Here is a 5,717-nt window from a genome sequence, read left to right on the forward strand (position 1 = left end):
TCACATCAATAGGTTGAAAGATAAAAATTATATGATCATCTCAATAGACACAGGAAAAGCATTTGACAAAATACATCACCCCTTCATGTTCAAAACACTAGAAAACTGGGGATAACAGGAACATATCTCAATATCATAAAGGCTATCTATGCTAAGCCCCAGGCCTACATCATTCTAATTGGAGAAAAATTGAAGGCATTCCCTTTAATAATTAAGACAAGACAAGAATGTCCTCTTTCACCACTTCTATTTAACATAGTTCTTGAAATACTAGTCAGAGCAATTAGAGAGATCAAAGAAATTAAAGGGATGCACATAGGAAAAAAAAAAACCCAAATTGTCACTATTTGCTGATGGTATGATTCTACACCTGGAAGACCCTGAAAGTTTCACCATAAAACTCCTAGAACTAGTAAATGAATTTAGCAAAGTAGCAGGATATAAAATCAACACCCATAAATGATCAGCATTTCTGTATATCAGTGATAAATCCTCAGAAAGGTAAATGAGGAAAACCACCCCATTTTCAATAGCCTCAAAAAAATAAAATAAAATAAAATAAAGTACTAGGGAATTAACTTAATGAAAGAGATGAAAGATCTATTTAATGAAAATTAAAGAATACTAAAGAAATAAATCAAAGAAGACTTTAGAAAATGGAAAGATCTACTTGCTTTTAGATGGGCAAAATTAATATTATCAAAATGACCATACTTCCAATACTATACTATACAAATTGACCATACTTCCATAATATACAGATTTAATGCAATTCTGATCAAAATTCCAATGACATTCCTTATAGAAATAGAAAAAGCAATCATGAAATTTATTTGGAAAAATAAGAGACCCAGAATAGCTAAAGCAATCCTTAGCAGGAAGAGTGAAGCAGGTAGCATCACTATACCAGAGCTTAAACTACACTACAGAGCAATAGTAACAAAAACAGCATAGTATTAGCACCAAAACAGACTGGTAGAGCAATGGTACAGAATAGAGAATACAGAGACTAACCCACAAAACTACAATTATCTTATATTAGACAAAGGTGCCAATAATATACATTGGAGAAAAAATAGCCTCTTCAACAAATGGTGCTGGGAAAACTGGAAATCCATATGCAACAAAATGAAATTAAACCCCCATCTCTTACCATGCACAAAACTCAACTCAAAATGGATCAAGGACTGAGGAATAAAACCAGAGACCCTGTGTCTAACAGAAGAAAAAGTAGGACCTAATCCTTATCATGTGGGATTAGGCTTTAACTTCCTTAATGAGACTCTTGTAGCACAAGAATTAAAATCAAGAATCAATAATTAGGATGGACTCAAACTAAAAACTTTCTTCTGAGCAAAAGAAACAATGTGAGAGGTGAATAGAGAGCCTATATCTTGGGAACAAATCTTTATCCCTTACACATCAGACAGAGCACAAATCTCTAGGGTATATAAAGAACTCAAAAAGCTAAGCACCAAAAAACAAATAACCCAATCAATAAGTGGACCAAGGACCTGAACAGACACTTCTCAGAAGATGATATATAATCATTCAATAAATATATGAAAAAAGTGTTCATCATCACTAGCAATTAGAGAAATGCAAATCAAAATCACTCTAAGATTTCAACTCACTCCAGTCAGAATGGAAGCTATTACGTATACAAACAACAATAATGGTTGGCGAGGGTATGGGGGAAAAGGTACACTGCTGGTGGGACTGCCAATTGTTGCAGCCAATATGGAAAGCAGTATGGAGATTTCTTGGAAAATTTAGAATGGAACCACCATTTGACCCAGCTATACCTCTCCTTGGTCTACACCCAAAGGACTTAAAAATAGCATACTATAGGGATACAGCCACATCAATGTTTATAGTAGCACAATTCACAATAGCTAAACTGTGGAACCAACCTAGATGCCTTCAATAGATGAATGTATAAAAAAAGTGGCATATATACACAATGGAATATTACTGAGCAATAAAAGAGGAAAAAAAATGGCATTTGCAGGTAAATAGATGGAGTTGGAGAAGATAATGCTAAGTAAAGTTAGCTAATCCCCAAAAAACAAATGCTGAATGTTTTCTTTGATATAATAGGCTGATTCATAATGGGGTAAGGAGTGGGAGCATGGGAGGAATAGACAACCTCTAGATAGGGCAAAGGGTTTGGAGGGGATGGGAGGGGTATGGGGTAATTAATGATGGTGGAATTTGATGATAATTATTATCCAAAGTACAGGTATGAAGACACAAATTAGTGTGAATATACTTTGTATACAGAGATATAAAAAATTATGCTTTATATGTATAATAAGAATTGTAATGCATTCTGCTGTCATATATAAATAAAGAAAAAAAAGTAATTTATCCCTGGGTTTGAAGGATGGCTCAGCATGGGCAAATCAATTAATTAGATAATCCACATTAACAGGATGAAGAATTAAATCACATCATCATCTCAATAGATTCAGAAAAAAAATTAACAAATTGGAATACTGTTTTTTCATATTAAATACAATTCATTATTTTTGATTTCTTATAGAAAGGCAAGAGATTCACCACCATCAATTTCAATTAAAATGATAATTAGATGGTGTTGATTGACATTCTTTGAGTAGGTAGCAGTCACTGAACTATCACTTAGATCCAGGAGGCTCAGTTATGTTTCATAGCCATAATGTGCTGCTTAAGAGTATGAGTGCTTGGATTAGGTTGCCAGGGTGTGTACTTGGCTTTGTCATTTACAAGCTGATGCTTTGAAAAACAAATTATCTTCTCTGGATTTCAGATTTGTTCATTTGTTGTAAAGGAGAAAAACTAATTGTACTTAATTCACAGATTTTTTTAATGATTTTGTGTAGATTAACATGTAAAACACTTCAAGTAAAGAAGTAAGTTCTCACCAATGTTAATATTCATTATTTTAATTGTTCTATTTCATGGCAGCACTGGTCTCATCAGGCTGAAGAATCAAGCACACATCGACTGAAACTCCTAAAAACAAGCCACATTTTGCTGAACAACACCTAAATTTACGCTGACCAACACAACTGCAGATTTGGGACAGATAGTATATGAATCGCCATTTAGTGCTGAACCAATGAACACATCAATAGCAAACATGCAGCAAATCTGGACTTAGGACACTTTCTATTGCCGAAATAGCAGAAGTGACTATAGACTCACAGGAAAAAAAAAAAAAATCAGGCCACTTAAAATTTCTAGAAAGGAAGGCATAATCAAGATAGTTTATGAAGATTGGAATAAACACCCATTTCTTCAATATTATTGTACAGCAACAAGATAAGCATCAAGAACTTTCAGGGAACTACAATAAGGTATAGGAAGAAAACCAGGTAATAACCACAATGGATGTGAACTCTTGAATGAAGAATTTAAAAGAATCATTTTTAAAAACTTGATAAACATCAAGAAAATATTTGGAAATAATCAACTCTAATAAAGAAATAACAGAAATTGAACCAATTGAAAATGAAAAAAATGACCAGAAATCCTTGCAGCACAAAAATACAATAAGCAATATTTTAAAATATGAAAGAAGGCATTATAGCAATATTGATTAGACAGAAAAGTGAATTAATGAGCTGAAAGATTTTTAGAAAATGCACCGTTGGAGAAGAAAGAAGAAAAAGAGGAATAAAGAAAGCCTTTGGGAATTTTGAGACACCATTAAAAGAGCAAATAATTGAGTTATTGGGGTTCAATAGGGACTTGGTAATTCCTAAGGGATAGAAAGCTTATTCAAAGAAGTAATAATGGAAAACTCTCCAAACATAGAGAAGAATACATATATTCAGGTATAGGAAAACTCAGTAACCACCAGAGAGATTTAACTTGACCATATCTATTCTAAGACATACTATAATAAAGTTATCAAAATGAAAGTTAAAGTGAAAGTTCTCAAACTGGCAGGAGAAAAGAAACATATAACACACAAGGGTGTCTCAATTCACCTGACAGCAGTCCCTTTAGCTGAAATCTTATAAAGTAAGAGAAAGCAGCATGAGACTTTTATAACAGTGAAGGAAAAAAGGAATTATCAGCAAAATAATTGTAGCCATCAAAGTTATTCTTTGAAATAAAAAGATGAATGTATGTTTAACTAAATCCTGGGAGAATTTGTCCCCACCATAACTGAATGCCAAGATGTGCTAGAGGGAGTTATTTAAATAATGATGTGGGATGTGATGATCATTATTATCCAAAATACAAGTATGAAGACACAAATTTATGTGAATATACTATGTATACGACCAGAGATATGAAAAATTGTGCTCTATATGTGTAATAAGAATGGTAATAACATTCCGCTATCATATATGAATAAAAATAAAAATAAAATAGAAACAAAATGAAAGAAAGTGATGTTGAAGATTAAGAAGGAAAGATGAGAAGATTTGAAACTCAAGACTAAGGGTAACCATACAGACAAATTCACAATGCCTTAGTGTTCCAAGGTGGTATGTAGATCATTTATGTCTTTAGTATGAAGATGACGAACAAAACAAGCCTAAACCCAATAGCTACATTTATATGTTTACTTGAAAGATGTGAGGCGGGATATTAAAATTTGAAAATATGGAGAGGAGTGGAGTGTGAATGTAATATTTTTATTAGTATAGTTTCTTTTTCCTATATTTTCTTTTTCTTACCTTTATAATCATGGTATGCTGTAAACACTTAAAAATAACTTGTTATAATCAAAGATGTGTTTGTTACCCTCAGAGTAAACACAAAAAAATTCTGTAAGCCAAAAATAATAAGCAAGAAATCAAAACACAATCTCAAAATAAACCACTTAATCACAAAAGAAGACTGTAAGAAAGGGGAAAGGAAAAAAAAAAAAAGAAATGCAGTAAAACCAGAAAGAATTTCCAAAATGGCTATAGTAAGCCTTTGTCTATTGATAATTCATTTAAATGTAAGCATGTTAAATTCTTCAATTAAAGTTGCAAAGTAGCTAAAAGAATAAAAAATAAAGTCCAACTATAAGTTTATGACAAGAAGTTCAACTCACCTCTAAGACCCACATAGACTGAAAGTGAGTGTATATAATAAGTTTTTCCATTAAAATAGAATAAAATAAAGTGAGAGTAGCCACAGTCACATCACAAAACACTATACCCTAAATTTTAAAAAAAAGTAGGCCAGAAGTGTAGCTCAATGCTAAAGTGCTTGCCTAGAATGCAGGAGGCCCTGAATTGAATTCCCAGAACCACCAACCACAAAAAGAGAAATAAAAAAAAATACAAGGGATGTAATTAAATAGTGATGAAGAGTTAATTCCCTGATAGGAAAGAATAGTTTTAAATGAATTCAATATTGGAGCACACAAATATATATAAATGAAATATTAATAGATTTAAAGGAAGAGATAGACTCGATAGCAATAGTAGTATGGGACTTGAACACTGCACTTTCAGTAATGGGCAGAATTATTCAGGAAGAAAATCAACAAAGAAATAGCAGAGTTAAATTGCACCTAACAGACATCTATGGAATACTTCCTCCAACAACTGAAGAATATACATTCCTGTAAAAACGTGGAATAATTTTCAAGAGAGATCATATGACAGGCTACAAAACAAATCTCAATGAGTCTTTCAAAAAATGATATGATATTAATTTATCTTTTCAAAACATATCATGACACAATTAAACTAGAAATCAACAAAAAGAAAACTTTGGATATT

Source organism: Callospermophilus lateralis, chromosome 4 (genome assembly GCF_048772815.1).
Source record: "Callospermophilus lateralis isolate mCalLat2 chromosome 4, mCalLat2.hap1, whole genome shotgun sequence".
Taxonomy (NCBI): domain Eukaryota; kingdom Metazoa; phylum Chordata; class Mammalia; order Rodentia; family Sciuridae; genus Callospermophilus; species Callospermophilus lateralis.